We start from the raw sequence: 19,289 nt of genomic DNA, 5'->3' as shown, positions 1-19,289 counted from the left end.
CTCTAACAACCGAACCATCCTGTCAGGGCTCCAGTTCTCTCTCTCTCTCTCTCTCTCTCTCTCTCTCTCTCTCTCTTTCTCAGGAAGGGAAATGAGAAGGAAGGAAGGGAAATGAGAAGAATCTATTTTTTGTTGCGGTACTTTCAAAGGCAGATTAGTGTCGGTTGAGGTTACGGGCACAGAAGAAAAAATTGAAGCCCTTATAAAAAGAGAGAGACAAGGAAAATAAAAATGCATTTAACCATATTTTTAAATAAAGAAAAAATATTATGTACTATTAATGTTAAAATTGCACATATGAAACCAAACTTGGAGTCATTAGAAAAAAGTGTAAAGTTGGGGTTTTGAGGGGCCCTTCAGAAGTCAGGTCCCAGGACGCATGCCTGGTGTGCCTGGTGTGCCCGCCATTAAATCCACCTCTGGGTACTTTAGTTATTCATTGATTGCTTTCTCATATGTGCCTTGACCAGCGGGCTCCAGCCAAGTCAGCAACCTTAGACTCAAGCCAGTGACCTTGGGCTTCAAGTCAGTGAACTCTGGGCTCAAGTTAGTGACCATGGGGTCATGTCTATGATCCCACACTCAAGCCTGCAACCCCACATTCAAGCCAGCGACCTCGTGGTTTCTAACCTAGGTCTTCAGCATCCCAGACTGAAGCTCTAACCACTGTGCAGGTCAGAACTGCCTGGTCAGGCTCCAGTTCTCTTTTAAACTAGATTCATGGTTGCCTGACCAGGCGTTGGCGCAGTGGATAGAGCGTCGGACTGGGATGCCGAGGACCCAGGTTCGAGACTCCGAGGTTGTTTGTCAGCTTGAGCGCGGGCTCATCTGGTTTGAGCAAAAGCTCACCAGCTTGGACCCAAAGTCGCTGGCTCGAGCAAGGGGTTACTCGGTCTGCTGAAGGCCCGTGGTCAAGGCACATATGAGAAAGCAATCAATGAACAACTAAGGTGTCGCAATGTGCAATGAAAAACTAATGATTGATGTTTCTCATCTCTCCGTTCCTGTCTGTCTGTCCCTGTCTATCCCGCTCTCTGACTCTCTGTCTCTGTAAAAAAAACAAACAAAAAAACTAGATTCATGGTCAATGACTTAGAAAATACAGCATGAAAAGTCTCCTAGCTTTTTAAATTTTAATCTTTACTTATCCCTTCATAATTCCCTTTGTGGCAATGTGTTTTTGGTCTCTACCTACTGAAAGTAGCTTTTTTCAAACACAGTTTAGTTCTCACTTTCCACTCCTCCAGCCTCTGCTGGCTCCACTGAATTTTTGTTTTCATCCTCTAACTTCTTTTTCTTCTTTACTTTTCATTCTACATTAAAACAGAGCAATCTCTTCTTTTTTCTCTGTGATGCATTTTAGCAGTGAATTACTCCTGGATGAGTTTCACATCATCCATGTTAATTGTATTTCTTTTTGCATATCTTGCAAACATTTCAAGGTCTTTGGCAAATTTTTCACACTGTTGGAATGTCACCTCCAAAATTGCTGCAATGGTTCGTTTGCTGAGCTGCACTTCCTTGTCCAAAACAATTTCCTTGCAAAGGCAATCAGCCTCTGTTGATGATAAGAGAATCTTTGCTGCTCCTCTGCCCCCTCCTCCTCCTCCACCACAGTGGCTGATCCAGGCAGGTGCACCAGTGCCCCGATTTTTATTGGGAAAATAATTTAAATCTGCCAAAGAGTTGCAAAAATGGAAAGCCCTAAGGATGGAGACTGAAGTGCACAGGGGTGTATTTTTCTTATGTATTTAAAGGCCCAAAGGTCCCCAGCTCCAGCTGGGACCAGCTTCACCAGGTCATACAGATTCTCTTGTCTTTCTATTCCACCCCTGTCAGCATATGGTTTTTGTCCTTGTGGTTGCAGATCAGTTCCTGCACCTAAGGGGTTTTTTGTTTGTTTGTTTTTGGGGGTTTTTTTTGTATTTTTCTGAAGCTGGAAACAGGGAGAGACAGTCAGACAGACTCCCGCATGCACCCGACCGGGATCCACCCGGCACGCCCACCAGGGGGCGACGCTCTGCCCACCAGGGGGCGATGCTCTGCCCCTCCGAGGCTTCGCTCTGTCGCGACCAGAGCCACTCTAGCGCCTGGGGCAGAGGCCAAGGAGCCATCCCCAGCGCCCGGGAGCATCTTTGCTCCAATGGAGCCTCGGCTGTGGGAGGGGAAGAGAGAGACAGAGAGGAAGGAGAGGGGGAGGGGTGGAGAAGCAGATGGGTGCTTCTCCTGTGTGCCCTGGCCGGGAATTGAACCCGGGACTTCCACACACCAGGCCGACGCTCTACCACTGAGCCAACCAGCCAGGGCCCACTTAAGGGTTTTGTGTTCCAAGTTCTAGTAGAAAAAAGAACAGTAGAGCCCAACGTTTTCTCCTGAGGTTTTCTTTGGGAAGGGACACCCACCCAGGGACTTCCACCTACATCTCACTGACCAGAATTGGGAGACAAGTCTAGCCTAGTTGCAGGGGTAGCTGAGGAGCCAACTATTCTTAGAGAGATACATCCATCCTGAACCAAACTGGGTTTTTGTTAGTAAGGAAGAACAAAAGGGGATGTGTGTCACAAAGAGGGAGAGGATGAAGGCGAGAGGCAGCTCCTTTTCTGTGATCTAGACTGAAGGAGGCAGAAAGGGAAGAAACTGCAGACATAAGCAATATTCAGAAACAATGAACCAGCCTTAGGTAGCTGGTTAGCAGAGAGAGGTGGTGCAACAAGGAATTGTCAGCATGGCTCTGAGCTTCCTAACCTGGGAGAGTAATGGAAGGATTGAGGACAGGGGCAATGTGTGTGTGTGTGTGTGTGTGTGTGTGTGTGTGTGTGTGTGAGTGTGTGTGTGAGTTAACTATTATATGTCCACTGAACTTATAGAATAATAAAATAGCATTTTAAATACATCTTCCCTGCCTGAGTGGTGGTGGCACAGTGTATAGAGAGAGCGTTGACACAGAACGCTGAGTTCCCCAGTCTGAAATCCCGAGGTCCTCGGCTTGAGAATGGGGTCGCTGACTTGAGCACAGAATAATCAACATGATCCCAAGGTCACTATCTTGAGCCCAAAGGTCACTGGCTTGAAGCCTAAAGTCACTGGCTTCAGCAAGGGGTCACTAGCTTGGCTTGGGCCCCCTGGTCAAGGCAGGTATGAGAAGCAATCAATGAATAACTAAAGCAAAGCAACTGAGTTGATGCTTCTCATCTCTTTTTCTGTCTGTCTGTCCCTGTCTCTCACACGCACTAAAAAATATATATATATTATATATGTTCATATTATATATATAATAATTTTATAAAGAGGAGAGAAAGAGAAAGATGGAGAGAAGCAGGAAGCATCAACTCTTAGTAGTTGATTCTTATATGTGTCTTGACCGAGCAAGCCCTGGATTTCCAGCCAGCAACCTCAGCATTCCAAGTTGATGTTTTATCCACTGTGCCACCACAGACCAGGGTAAGCTGTCCTTGTTACTTAAATTAGAGAAGTTAGCTAAGAATGTCAGAGAAGGCCTCTCTGAAGAGGTGACATCTGAGTTGAGGTCTGAATGAGGAAACAGCCATAATAAGAAAAAGGTTCTAGCAGAAAGGATAAGGTTGGATTGGAAGGAGGTTAGTATGAGAGGAGCACAATGTATAGCACAGTGAATGGGAGGTTGGTTGGAACCAAATCAAGTAGTCTTATAAGCCATATGAAGGCAGGGAGATGAGTTAAGGAGGCTGTCAGAATAGTTCAGGTAAGAAAGGAAATTAATTTGGACCAGGATTTTAGCAGTGGTGATGAAGTGGTCAGGTTTGAAAGTAGAAATTATGAAACTTGTGGATAAGTGGTGTGACAAAATAAGAAAAAAGGAATGATGGCCTTGGCCAGTTGGCTCAGTGGTAGAGCATCGGCCCAATGTGTGGTTGTGCCAGGTTCGATTCCTAGTCAAGGCACACAGGAGAAGTTGGAGCAAGTTAGGCCCAGTCGCTGAGTATGGCTCCATGGCCTCTACCTCAGGCACTAAAATAGCTCAGTTGCCAAGCAACAGAGCAATGGCTCCAGATTGACAGAGCATTGCTGGGTAGGGGGTTTTCCAAGTGGATCCCGTTTGGAGTGCATGTGGGAATCTGTCCTTCTGCCTCCCTGCTTCTCACTTAAGAAAAATAAAAAATAAAACAAAAAGGAAGGAAGAAAGAAAAGAATGAGCTCTGGCCAGATAGCTTGGTTGGTTAAGAGCGTCTTCCCAAAGCACAGAGGTTGCTGGTTCAATCCCCAGTCAAGGCACATACAGGAACAAATTGATGTTCCTCTCTCTCTCTACCTCTCTCACTAAAATCAGTAAATTTTTTTTTAAAAATTTAAGAAAAGAAGAATGATTTCTCAGTTTTTTTCTTTCTCTGACTTTTTAAAATTCACTTTTATTGCCTGACCTGTGGTGGCGCAGTGGATAAAGCATCGACCTGGAAATGCTGAGGTCGCTGGTTTGAAACCCTGGGCTTGCCTGGTCAAGGCACATATGGGAGTTGATGCTTCCAGCTCCTCCCCCCCTTCTCTCTCTCTGTCTCTCCTCTCGGCCTCTCTCTCTCCTCTCTAAAAATAAATAAATTAATTAAAATTCACTTTTATTGAAGTATAATTAATATACAATCATATAGTGATAGTGCCATTAATGAGATAGTGCCATTTAATGACCTCTGAAGTCAGGGAAAGGGAGAAAGAAAATACAGCTATCTATTGTATCCACTATCTATTCAGTTCTTTGGTTTAGAATGTGAAGAGCCACATTATTTGAATATTAGAGAAACTATTAAAATACTTAAGAATACTAATAAATCTAGGGAGAAAAAAACATATCATCATCTCTACAAAGTCTGAAAAGGCACATGACAAATTCAACACCTATTCTTGATAAAAACTCCAAATATGAAGAGATTGATATTCTCAACATGTTTGACATTATTTTAGCATCACACTTAATTGGAAACATCAGAAGAATTCACAATTATTATTTAACATGTACTGGAGATCTTAACTGAAACAATTAGACAAGAGAAATAAACTAGAGGTCTAATAATTGGAAGGGGAAGTAAAACTTATTATTTGTAGGTAATTTAACTGTATGCTTGGAAAAGCTAAGAAAATCGATGGAAAACCTACTAAAAACCTGAGAATTCATTAAAAATAAAAGAATTCACTAAAGTAGCAGAAAATGAAATGTAAAGAAATCAATAGCTTTCATATACAGCAGGGCAAACGTAAGTTTACAGTTGTTTGTATAGAAAATAATACAATAGCCTGACCAGGTAGAGGCACAGCGGCTAGAGCGGTTGCACTGGGATGCATAGAACCCAGATTCGAAACACCGAGGTCACTGGCTTGAGTGCAGGCTCCTCTGGCAGGAGAATGGGTTCACCAGCTTGAGCGCGGGTTCGCTGGCTTGAGCGTGGGATGATAGACATGGCCCCCATGGTCGCTGGCTTAAGCCCAAGGTCACTGGCTTGAGCAAGGGGTCATTCGCTCTGCTGTAGCCTCCATCAAGGCACGTATGAGAAAGCAATCAATGAACACCTAAGGTGCCACAATGAAGAATTGATGCTTCTCATCTCTCTCCCTTCCTGTCTGTCTGTCCCTATCTGTCCCTCTCTCTGTCTCTCTGTCTGTCACACAAAAAAGAAAGTAATACAATAATAAATAAATAAATAATACAAGAATAAACTCTGTGTTTCACATCCTCACAACTGTAAACCTACCCTGTATACAGTTACCAGCTAGAAAATATAATGGAAGAATATATCTCATTTACAATAACAACAAATAACATAAAATAACTGGGAATAAACTTCACATAAAATGTACAAACCCTTGCCCTGGCAGGATAGTTTGGTTGGTTGGAGCATTGCCCCAATACACAAAGGTTGTGAGTTTGGTCCCCAGTCAAGGCACATACAGGGACAAATTGATGGTTCTATCTCTCTCTCTGTTCCTTCCTCTTTCTAAAATCAATAAATTTGAAAAAAATAAGAAATGTACAGGATCTTTATTTCCAATAAAACCTGGAATATTTTTTATAACTAAAAAAATTATTGTAAATTTTGTTTTTAAAAAATAAACAAGCTTGACCTGTGGTGGTGCCATGGATAGAGAGAGTGTCGACCTGGAATGCTGAGGTTGCGGATTTGAAACCCCGGGATTGCCAGGTCAAGGCACATACAAGAAGCACTACTATGAGTTGTTGCTTCCTGCTCCTCTCCCCCCTTTCTCTTTCTCTTTCTTCTCTCTCTAAAATCAATAAATAAAATCTTTAAAAATAAATAAATAAAGAATCAAGAAGAGTAAAAATAAATAAAAGAGCACTGAATAGAGAACTAAATATTAAAGATATTAGAACATATCACAAAGGTTTAATAATTAAAACTATGTGGTTCTAGCACATGAATCAACAGTATTAACCCAGTAAAGATTCTGGAAGTAAGCCCATTTGTATATAATGGGAGTTTTGTATCTAATGATTGTTACCTGTGTTGGAGACTGTGACTCTTTCCTTCCTTTATGGAAGTAAAATGTGCCCAGATATATTACACTTCCCAGCCTCCCTTGCAATTAGATGTGGTTATGTGCCCAAGATTTTGCCAAAATGGCGTATGAGTGAAGTCATGTGTGCCACTTCTGTACAGACATGTGCAAATAGCTGGTGTACCTCCTCTGAGTTCTTTTTCTTTTTTTTGCTCTCTGCAATGCAGACTTATTTGAACCACACACATGAGGACAATGACCGAGATCAGCAGTTCTCAAATGCCAGCGGGCATCAGAATCCTGCAGAGGGCTTCTTAAAATACAGATCACTAAAACCTCATCTCCACTGTTTCTGAGTCAGCAGGCCTGGGGTGGAGCCCAAGAATTTGTATTTCTAACAAGTTCTCAGGCAATGCTAATGCTCCCGGTGTAGGGACCACATTCTGAGTACTACTGCCTTAAAGGTAGAGAAATAAAATGGAAGGAGCCTCAATCCTGAATGACTGAAGGCAATGCTGACTGAGTCACCAACTGACCTGGGGAAACAAATTCTAAATGATAGATGAGAGAAATTATTTCTATCTTATTTAAGTCATTGAATTTCAGAGCCTCTTTGTTATAATGCTTTTTAACCTTACCTTAACTAGCACAGTGTAGAAAAGACAGATATTTCAATAGATGGTGGTTAGGTCAAATCAGAAAAATAATGTTGGATCCATATAACATTATCATACACTAAGATAAATTTCAAATGGATTTTAAAACTGAAAATATAAGGCCCTGGCCGGTTGGCTCAGTGGTAGAGTGTCAGCCTGGCGTGCAGAAGTCCCGGGTTTGATTCCCAGCCAGGGCACACAGGAGAGGCGCCCATCTGCTTCTCCACCCCTCCCCCTCTCCTTCCTCTCTGTCTCTCTCTTCCTCTCCCGCAGCCGAGGCTCCATTGGAGCGAAGATGGCCCGGGCGCTGGGCATGGCTCCTTGGCCTCTGCCCCAGGTGCTAGAGTGGCTCTGGTCGCAACAGAGCGACACCCCGGAGGGGCAGAGCATCGCCCCTTGGTGGGCAGAGCGTCGCCCCTGGTGGGCGTGCCAGGTGGATCCCGGTCAGGCGCATGCAGGAGTCTGTCTGACTGTCTCTCCCCATTTCCAGCTTCAGAAAAATACAAAAAAAAAAAAAACAAAAAAAAAAACCCTGAAAATATAACCATAAATTAGAACTTTAATTATAAAAAAAAGTACATGGAAGAATTTTTTTATAACATGTTGGAGTGGGGGGAAAACTGTGGCTCAATATTCAGGAGCCCTAAAAGAAAAGATTCATGAAGTAAAACTACACATTAAAAAAAAAAACTCTCTGCATAGCCAAAAAACACCACAAAGTTAAAATACAAATAGCAAAGTTTTTTTTTTTTTAATTCACTACTCAGCCTGACCAGGTGGTGGCACAGTGGATAGAGCGTCGGACTGGGATGCCAAGGACCCAGCTTCGAGACCTCGAGGTCGCCAGCTTGAGCACAGGCTCATCTGGTTTGAGCAAAAGCTCACCAGCTTGGACCCAAGGTCGCTGGCTTGAGCAGGGGTTACTCGGTCTGCTGAAGGCCCACGGTCAAGGCACATATGAGAAAGCAATCAATGAACAACTAAGGTGTTGCAATGAGCAACGAAAAACTAATGATTGATGCTTCTCATCTCTCCGTTCCTGTTTGTCCCTGTCTATCCCTCTCTCTAACTCTCTCTCTCTGTCTCTGTTTAAAAAAAAAAAAAAAAAAAATTTGGCCCTGGCCGGTTGGCTCGGTGGTAGAGCGTTGGCCTGGCGTGCAGGAGTCCCGGGTTCGATTCCCGACCAGGGCACACAGAAGAAGCGCCCATCTCCTTCTCCACCCCTCCCCCTCTCCTTCCTCTCTCTCTCTCTTCCCCTACTGCAGCCAAGGCTCCACTGGAGCAAAGTTTGCCCGGGCGCTGAGGATGGCTCTGTGGCCTCTGCCTCAGGCGCTGGAATGGCTCTGGATGCAACAGAGTGACGCCCCAAGATGGGCAGAGCATCGCCTCCTGGTGGGCATGCCGGGTGGATGGATCCTGGTCAGGCGCATGTGGGAGTCTGTCTGACTGCCTCCCTGTTTCCAGCTTCGGAAAAATTAAAAAAAAAAAAAGAAGAAAAAAAAATTCACTAATATAATAAGAGCTATTTTTCCTAATATATAGAGCCTCTAAAAATCCATTAAAATAAACCCATAACACAAAAGAAAAATAGGCAAAAGATATTTTTGAATAGATAATTCACAGGGAAAAATGCAAATAGTCTTTAAACATACAGGAAAGTCTTGCCTGACCAGGTGGTGGTGCAGTGGATAGAGCATCAGACTGGGACGCGGAGGACCCAGGTTCAAAACCCCGAGGTTTCTGACTTGAGCGCAGGCTCACCGGCTTGAGCATAGTGTCGCTGGCTTGAGCATGAAATCATAGACATGACCCCATGGTCACTGGCTTGAGCCCAAAGGTTGCTGGCTTGTAGCCCAAGGTCGCTGGCTTGAAGCCCAAGGTCGCTGGCTTGACCAAGGGGTCACTTGCTCTGCTGTAGCCCCTGGTCAATGCACATATGAGAAAGCAATCAGTGAACAACTAAGGAGCCACAACAAAGTAGCCGCAAAAAAGAATTGATGCTTATCTTTCTCCCTTTCTGTCTGTCCCTATCTGTCCCTCTCTGTTTCTCTCTGTCCCTGTCTCTCTCACCAAAAATAAAAATAAAAATAAAATAAAATAAAAACATATAGGAAAGTCTTTAAGCTCACTCAGAACAATAAATTAAAATTATACAGGCAAAAAAATATTATTTCAGTCACATTGGCTGAAATACAAGTTTGACAATATACTCATAGTCAGACTATGGGAAAATAAACATCCTATTACATTACTGGTAGAAGTGCAGATTGATATCATATGTATCCAAATTTCAATGAATATATTTATTGATAGATAAAATGGCTACTCAGCCACCATCTTTCTTAAGAACAATGCAGGCCTGAAGGAGGAAGAAGGACTTGCTTACTCAATAATCCGTCTCAGGCTTCCCTTGCAACTGGATGCTGATAAGGGACTATTGGGTCAGAGTGCAAACAATTTTGAGGAACTGTGGTGCCACTCCCAACCACAAACAGAAGCTATCTTGTAGTTGACTTTGTCCAAGGTCCTTTGTCAAATGCATATAACCCCTACCCCATTTCTCCCTTGGGTCTAACACCCTTTGCTGGTCTTAGCCCACCTGTACCCAAGCACCTTTAAAATAATTTTCCTATGGAACACACTAGCCTCATGTTTTTGGTTTGCCCTGTGGTTTCTGCCTTTCACTTATATGTACAAAGTTAATCATCCACTGAAGTGTTGTTGGTAATGACAAAGGATGGGACAGCCTATAATGTTCATCAGTGGAGAGATAGTTGTTTAATTATGGTATAGCCACACAATAGAATATTCTGATTATACAATTGTAAAGAAGAATAGAATCTTTCTATGTATTAATATGCAAAAATCTCCAGTATACATTGTTCAGTAAAAAAGGTATGGTACAATGTTTGTAGGGTGCTACCTTTTGTGTAGAATAAGAAAGTATATTCACATATGCTTATATTTGCATAAGGACACTCTGGAAGGATATACAAGTAAATAACATGTGGTTACTGTTGGGATGGGGGCAGGTGAGAACAAGGCTTCACTGTATAACTTCATGTCATGTGATTCTTGAAATAAGTGCATGTATTATCTACATAAAGCATTAATCAATTAAAAGATGCTACCCAAAGCCATGAAAATAGATGAAAGCATTTAGGGAGAGACAGGAGATAGACAAGGACTGAACCCTGGGGCCCTCTAATATTAGAGTTGAGGAGGAGAGAGAGACTGAAGGAGTAAAAGCAGGTGAGGTTGAGCTCTTGGAAACCTTGGGACAAAAGGCTCAAAGAGGAAGTGCTCATTGTCAAGTATGCTGAAAGGCCTAGTAAGATGAGAAAGAACAGGTGATTGACATTTTTAATAAAAGCTACTTCAGTGGATGCCTGACCAGGTGGTGGCGCAGTGGCTAGAGCATCGGACTGGGATGCAGAGGACCCAGCTTCGAGACCATGAGGTCGCCAGCTTGAGCGCGGGCTCATCTGGTTTGAGCAAAAAGCTCACCAGCTTGGACCCAAGGTTGCTGGCTTGAGCAAGGGGTTACTTGGTCTGCTGAAGGCCCGCGGTCAAGGCACATATGAGAAAGCAATCAATGAACAACTAAGGTGTCGCAAGGAAAAATTGATGCTTCTCATCTCTCTTTGTTCCTGTCTGTCTGTCTCTGTCTATCCCTCTCTCTGAATCTCTCTCTGTCCCTGTAAAAAATAAAATAATAAAATAAATAAAATTAAAAAGCCACTTCAGTGGAATAATGGAGAAAAACACTTGATTGGGGTAGCATACAAATAAGAGGTAAGGACGTGAACACAGTATATTTGAGGTTTTGTGGGGGAGGGTAGTATAGAATAGAAAAATGGAGTAATAAGCTGGAAAGGAGCAAGACAGGGTTTTGAGATGGATGATACTGGGGGAATGATCCAGGAGAGAGGAAAACAGAGATCACATATTAATAGATGAGAGACCACCACAGTGTTCAATTCTTAAGAAAAGCACAAAGACATTGGGCCTTAAACAGGAGCACTCCATACTTCCTTCACTAGAAATAGAAGGTATATATATAAGAGGAGGAAAAGCATCAATATGGCCAGAGGTGATGCTAGTTCTTCCTCTATTTAGGAATTTAAACAGAGCTATTACCAAAATATACCCTTATATTTTGGTACTTAGTATCTTTTTTTTTTAATTTAGACAATTTTAATGGGATGACAATGATCAATTGGAACTTCATATCTTTAAGAACACCTTTATATTGGCTGCCTGATCATTAAAACAGAAGCTTATAGCTGTGTCCACCCTAATGACACTACCATTCAAAATAAATCTCTTTAGTTGTTTGATCTTGCCTAGTAAAGAACACAGTCGGAGGAACCATCCGGTTCTGATGAGCTTCTGGACCATCACAGGACAGGAAGATAATACCAACTTCCTTATTGAATTGGATAAGACCTAAGGGTTCTATCCCACCCAACTCCAAAGCAGAAAAATTAATAGGATTACCTGAATTACTGTGCTACACCCCCCCTTTTTAAATTATCATTGCTAAATCTAAATTCCATGTCAAGATACTCCTACTTGTTTGGTAAGAAACCAAAACAACACACTAAAAAAAATAGCTTTAAGTTTCATATTATATACTTATACCTTATTTCACTCTAGAATTTGAAGGCACAAAGATTCAACCAGGAGTATTGTTAATAAGTGTCATAGGCCAAATTGAAAACATGTATAGTTTTCAGTGTTATATTGACCTGGGATGCTGAGGTCCCAGGTTTAAAACTCCAAGGTGCCAGCTTGAGCGCAGCTCACCAGCTTGAGTGCAGGGTCGCTGGCTTGAGTGTGGGATCATAGACATGGCGCCATGGTTGCTGGCTTGAGCCCAAAGGTCGCTGGTTTGAAACCCAAAGTTGCTGGCTTGAGCCCAAGGTCGCTGGCTTGAGCAAGGGGTCATTTGATCTGTTGTAGCCCCCTCCCCTGCCCAGTCAAGGGACTTATGAGAAGCAATCAGTGAACAACTATAGTGCTGCAACTATGAGTTGATACTTCTCATCTCTTTCTCATCTCTCCCCTTGTCTCTCTCTCTCCCCCCACCTCCATTTCTCTCTATAGAGAGGGAGAGAAAGTATGTTTCTTAGAAGTAAAACTTATTTGTGATACTGATACTCACTATAAATTTATTCCATGGGTCCTCTTACAAGGAATACAGTGCTGTTCATGCTGTAGATCTCTTCAAAATCCACAAAATAAATGGGAATGCAAATTACACATGGTAGCTTCTGTACCCCTTGTGAAGGAGAGGGTTCTGCCTGTGTGGGTGCCAATTAAAGAGCTTCTAAAGGAAGTTCTACAGTACAATCCAAGGACACAGTTCCTTGATAAAAATTGACATTAAAATTTTAAGTGTTATTAAAATTCTGGGACATTATGGTAATTAAGTTTGGTGCATGCTGAGAATTAATATTCAAGTTAAGTCTCTGAAGTACTTTCAAAATGATGAGTCTTAAGGAGATGAAACTGAAAAGGTGTAAGGGTTTTCCAAGTTTGGGGTTAGCAAAATAATGCATTTTCTACACAGGGAGTTACTAATTTATTTGACTTATTGGGAAACCTCTGTCTCTGTCCCTAATAGGAACCCTCCCAGAAGATGTTTACTGGCTCAGAACAGGAATGCCCGCATGATTGCTACATGTGTTTTTATGGTGTCTTCAGTAGGAGGATTGGTCTGAAATACCTATGCTGCCATGCTGCCATGACTAGCAACTGAAGCCCTTAATATATTCCTAAATGACTTTTCTTCACAAATGTGGCATTTCATGGAGACACTTGCTCCATGGACATACAGTGGCCCCTTGTCTATCGCGGGGCTTAGGTTCCAAAACCCCCCACAATAAGTGAAAATATTATTTATATATATTTTAAGGCTTTATTTAGATTTAATATTCTTTTAATATGTTTTAATTAATATTTTTATATTGTTTTCAATTTTGTAGGTTAGAAAATACTTATTTTACCACAAAAATAATTAAAATAATAAATATATAAAAATACCTATATACCACAAAATCCTACGATATAGCAAAAAATCCGTGATACAAAATTAGATATATACAATTTAAAAATTGTATATATCTAAAAATTGTATACAGTGAGACCATGAAAAGTGAACCACAATATGGCAAGGGATGACTGTACTCCAAACCAGGAGCATGATTCTAGGATGAATAAATACGAGTGTTCCATGTAGGAAGTACCAGGTAATCTTCCCTGTTGGCTGGGTATTCTGAGCTCACAACTTAAAAAATACGTTTTAGACTCAACATAGTGAAGATGTCAATTCTTCAAATTGATCTATAGGTTCAGCACAATTACCATCAAATTCCCCACAAGATTTTTGTAGCTTATTCTAAAATTTATAAGGAAAGGGAAAGAAATTAGAATAGCTAAAACAAAAATATGAAAAATAAATTGGGAGGAATCATTCTATCCAATTTTAAAGCTTACTATAGTGCTAGAAATAACTGTGCTATTTGTGGAGGAATAGACAAGACACAAAAGATCAATGAAACAGAAGAGCTAGTCAACTGGTAAACTGATTTTTGACAAAGTTGCAAAAGCAAGTCAATGGCAGAAGGATAGTATTTTCAAAAAAATTGCTAGAAAAATTAGACATCATAGATTAAAAAGTGAACCCCAACCAAAACGTCACACTTTAAAAATGGACTCAAAATGGATTATAAATTTAAATGTAAAATTATTTTTTAAAAATAGGAGAAAAATTTTTAGAAAGTAGGGCTAGGTAAAAGGTTCTTAGGCATGACCCCAAAAGCACAATCTACAAAAGAAAGTATTGATAAATTGGACTGCATCAAAATTAAGTATTTTTTGTGTGAGAGAGACAGAGATAGGAAGGGGAAGAGATGAGAAGCATCATGTAGTTGCAGCACTTTTTTTTCTTTTTCTTTTTCAGCGAGAGACAGATAGGGACAGGTAGGGACAGATAGGGAGAGAGATGAGAAGCATCAATTCTTCTTTGCAGCACCTTAGTTATTCATTGATTGCTTTTTCATATGTGCCTTGACAGGGAACTACAGCCCAGCCAGAGACCCCTTGCTCAAGCCAGCGACCTTGGGCTTCAAGCCAGTGACCATGAGGTCATGCCTGAAACCTTGGGTTTCTAACCTGGGTCCCCTGTGTCTCAGGCTAACGCTCTATCCACTGTGCCACCACTGGTCAGGCCAAAACTTAAAATGTTTTTCAAAAAATTAAGTGATTGCGCCTGACCTGTGGTGGCGCAGTGGATAAAGCGTTGACCTGGAAATGCTGAGGTCGTCATTTCGAAACCCTGGGCTTGCCTGGTCAAGGCACATATGGGAGTTGATGCTTCCAGCTCCTCCCCCCTTCTCTCTCTCTGTCTCTCCTCTCTCTCTCTCTCTCTCTCTGTCTCTCCCTCTCCTCTCTAAAATGAATAAATAAATAAATAAATTTTTTTAAAATTAAGTGATTGCTCAAAAAAAAAAGTGTTTGCTCTGCAAGACTTAAGAAGATGAAAATATAAGCTATAGACTGGGAGAAAATATTTGCTAACCACATATCTTACAAGACTTGTACCTAGAATATATAAAGAAAGCAGTAGAAAGCAATCAATTAATTTAAAAATGGGCAAGACAGGAATAGATATTTTACCAAAGAATAGAAGGATAGCAAATAAGCACAAGATGTTTAACATCACTAGTTATTAGAGAAATGCAAATTAAAACCACAATGAGATATCACTTCACACCAGTTAGAAAGGCCAAAATAAAATACAGCAACACAAAATGCTGGTGAGGATGCTGAGAAACTGGATCTCCCATGCATTGCTGGTGGGACTGTAGAATAATAGTCTCTCCGGGAAATAGTTTGGCAGGTTCTTACATCTCTTCAGGAGTCAACCTGCTGAACTATGCGCCCAACATAGTATTGGCAGATTCCTTTTTTTTTTTTTTTTTTTATTCTTTGACAGAGACAGAGAGAGGGACAGAAAGGGACAGACATGCAAGAAGGGAGAGAAATGAGAAGCATCAATTCTTTGTTGCAGCTCCTTAGTTGTTCATTGATTGCTTTCTCATGTGCCTTGACCGGGGGGGGGGGGGGGGGACTACAGCAAAGCGAGTGACCTCCAGTTCATCCAGTGACCTTGGCCTCAAGACAGCGACCTTGGGCTTCAAGCCAGCGACCTTTGGGCTCAAGCCAGCAACCTCAGGGTTTCAAACCTTGGTCCTCTGCATCCCAGTCTGACACTCTATCCACTGATCAGGCACTATTGGCAGATTCTTAAACTAAAGATATACTTACCATATGATCCAGCAATTGCATGCCTGGACATTTTAAAAACTATTTTTCCATTGCTTTGAGAGAGAGGGAGGGAGGGGAAAGGGACAGAGTGGGTGAGAAGCATCAAATTATACTTCCACTTTGTTGTTCCATTTAGTTGTGTACTCATTGCTTCTCATAAGTGCCCTGAGCTGGGGTCGAACCTGCAACCTCTGGCACACCGGGTCGACGCTTTATCCACTGAGCCACCCGGCCAGAGCTGCATTCCTGGACATTTATGCCAGAATAATGGAGACTTATGTCCACACAAAAGCCTGTACATGAATGTTCATAGCAGTTTTAATAACAGCTTTAATTTGTAATAGTCAAAAACTAGAAATAACCTTAATGTCTTTCAGCGGCCAAATGGCTAAACAAACTATGGAACACCCATCCATACTGCTCAGAAATAAAAATGAACAAACTGCATGCAGCAACTTGAACAGCTCTTAAGCACATTATGCTGAATGACAAAAAGCAAATCTCATAAGGTCACATACCGCACAATTCCATTTCGTTAACAATTTTGAAATGACATTTTAGCGATAGAAAACAGGTGAGTGGTTGCCAGGGGTTAGCGACAAGGCGAGGAGGCAGAAAACGGCAGATGTGACTTAGAGGTAGCACTAGGAAGATTATTTATTTATTTACTGATTTAGAGAGGGGGAGAGAAACATCCATCCATTGCTCCACCCATGTATGTGCCCATTGGTTGATTCTTTCATGTGCTCTGACCCAGGATAGAACCTGCAACCCTGGAGCACTGGGACAACACTCCAATCAATTGAGCCACCTGGCCAGAACTAGGAAGATCTTGATAATGATGATGGAACAGTTTTGTGGAGGTAGACAAATCAACACGTGATAAAACTGCATATAATTGTATACACAAATTAATACATGTAAAACTGGAGAAATCTGTATAAGGTTTGTCAATTGTACCAATGTCCATTTCCAATTTTAAATTTCCAGGTTTGATATTGCACCTCAGTTATGCTAGATGTTACAATTGGGGGAACACAGGTGAAGGGTACACAGGACCTCTCTACTATTTTCACAACTTCCTGTTAACCTATAATCAAGCTAAAAAAATCAAAAAGCATGTTTTATTAGAAAATGTATTCTAATTGTATAAAATTTGTTCAGTACAAGTATGAAGTGAAAAATCCTTTTGAAATTTCTATCAGAAGCAAGAACTGTCACTATTTTAGCAAAGTTCCTCCTGGTCTTTTTTTTTTTTTTAAGATTTTACTTACTGATTTTACAGAGGAAGAGGGGAGCAAGAAGTATCAACGTAGTTGCTTCAATTTAGTTGTTCATTGATTGCTTGTCATATGTGCCTTGACCAGGCAAGCCCAGGGTTTCAAAGTGGCGACCTCAACGTTCAAGGTCAAGGCTTTATCCACTACACCACCGCAGGCCATGTCCTCCTAGTCTTTTATGTATTTTCAAAGTAGTTGAAATCATTCTGAACACTAATTGTAATCTACTTTCCTCCACCTATCAGAGCCCACATCACTAATTGTAAATGTATATTCTGAGTACAATATATACAGGTATTGATCAACTTACAACCTATGTAACTTACGACCACTCGACTTTACGACCACAATCACTAGCCACGACTGCTCTGCTCCGTGTCTGGCAGCGCAAGCGTTGCCCAGCTGGGCGTACAACAGTGCGGACCAGCTTCCGGCAGCACTACCATCTCCACGTGCACCATTTCAACTGTTTACCATTTTTTTTGTTTGTTTTTTTTAGAGAGGAAGAGAGAGAGAGAAGGGGGAGGAGCAGCAGGAAGAATCAACTCCCATATGTGCCTTGACCAGGCAAGCCCAAGGTTTTGAACCGGCAACCTCAGTGTTCCAGGTCAATGCTTTATCTCACTGCGCCACCACAGGTCAGGCCATCCATTTGTGTTTTGTGTCTTGGATATTTTTCATCAAACCCCTCCCAAGATGTCTACCAAGAGGAAATTGTCTTTGCGATTAAACCAGTTACACTGGTAATGCAGTGTTTTACTTAAACCTGACGAATGTAAAAGAAACAAAATGTAGATGATACAAATGGCATAAAATGAACAAAGAAAATTATTATATAACAAAAGAAAATGATAAAATGACTTAAAGATTTTTATAACATTTCACAGTACTGTACATATAGCCTACTCAACTTACGACCAAATTGTTACAACCAGTCTGTTGGAACCAATCGTGGTCATAAGTCGAGCACTAACTGTAAAATTATCCTGAATATTTAATTTAGCTTCAGTTCTAATTAGAGGATATGAGGTGGTCATCTGTTTTGTTCTCACCCATTATATATATGGTTCCAGGTCACAAGACTCATCCTAAAGAAAACCCAGTCAGGTATAGGTAGAGAAAATGTGGAAAATGGAAGTCACTAGAGAGAGGAAAACCATTAAACTGAGACTGAACACACTGAAAAATAAATCATAAACTGACACGAGGACAAGATAGCAATGCAGGTCTAAACAGAAGAGAAAAAGCTAACCTTTCAAAGTCCTGTAACTGCAGTGAGTAAAATCTGCATTCTGGTGAGGAAGAGGGTAAGACCAGTCAACAGATGCTACTGAGCTTCAAAGGGTGAGCCTGTAACCATACTTTAAGAGGGTCATGGGATACAGCCAATGACAAAAACTAAAATAAAATTGTTTAAGCTAAGGATATTGGACAATTTCAAACACGCTCCAAGTCATATTTTTTTAAGATGAAGAAACATTGATTTGTTGTTCCACTTACTTATGCATTCATTAGGTTTTTAAATCCTCTTTTTAAATTTTTCCATTGATTTGAGAGGAAGAGGCATGAGGAGACATCAACCTGTTTCATTTAGTTGTTCCATTTAGTGGTCTACTTATTGCTTCTCATACGTACCATGACCCAGGGTTGAGCCCACGACCTCTGGAGCAGTGGATAGGATTGACACTGTATCCACTAAACCAGCCAGGGCATTCTTGTATGTGCCCTGACCTTGGATCCAACCTGCAACCTTGGTTCATTGAAACAATGCTCCCACAATCTGAGCTACCATGCCAGGGAACCCTATTTAAGTCAGTTCCCCCCCCCCCCCAAGTCATTTTTGTAAATAATTAGCTGGTGTTGAAACTCAGCCAAGAAATTAGGAACTTTAAAACCCAGTCAATATTTAGGTATGTATCATTTAAACTACAGAATATAGTAAATACACATCGGTTATAATCTCAATTTAGGCAGTTCTTCCAGAGATGTATATTCCATGGTTCAACTTAGTTTCTTAGAAGGTATCTGTTCAGTTATGGCTCTTACCATCTCCAGTTAATCGGTAGCAAGCTGCCTAGTCATATGGTAAGATGTCATCAAAAAACGGAGGATGGTATGTTAGTGCCCATTCCATCTCTATCACCCTTCCTTACCCCAAATACATTCTCAATCCCAAAGTCTTTACCATCAGTTGTCTACTAATACAAGTACTTTTCACCCAACTCATTCTTCCACTTCAACTATCCTTCTGTCAAATGCTTCAAGTAAGATTCCAACCCATACCCAAGCTGCTTAAAGTGCAACCTAACTTACAGTACAACTGTATATCAATCAGGACCTTTTAAGTTTCCATCTATTACAAGATCCTTTTTTTCCCTCATTGTATTATAAGTACTTACAGTACCAGAGCAATTCTACCTCCAGTCATCTCAAAATTAGCACTGGACAGCAACCGAAAAAAAATAACATCTTACAATTCAGGCAAGAGCACAACTTTATTTTCACCACTAACCACAATTGACAACAACAAAGGAGACTG

At 41.2% G+C, this 19,289-nt stretch overlaps 1 pseudogene; it reads right to left on the bottom strand.

The window, feature by feature from the left end:
• Positions 1–1,221: 1,221 nt before the first annotated feature.
• Positions 1,222–16,001, bottom strand: LOC136317728 (centromere protein S pseudogene; annotated as a pseudogene).
• Positions 16,002–19,289: the final 3,288 nt, after the last annotated feature.

Source organism: Saccopteryx bilineata, chromosome X, assembly GCF_036850765.1.
Source record: "Saccopteryx bilineata isolate mSacBil1 chromosome X, mSacBil1_pri_phased_curated, whole genome shotgun sequence".
In the NCBI taxonomy this organism is placed as follows: Eukaryota; Metazoa; Chordata; class Mammalia; order Chiroptera; family Emballonuridae; genus Saccopteryx; species Saccopteryx bilineata.
The sequence above is the reverse complement of the archived record's forward strand: the minus strand, read 5'-3'. Positions and strand labels throughout refer to the sequence as shown.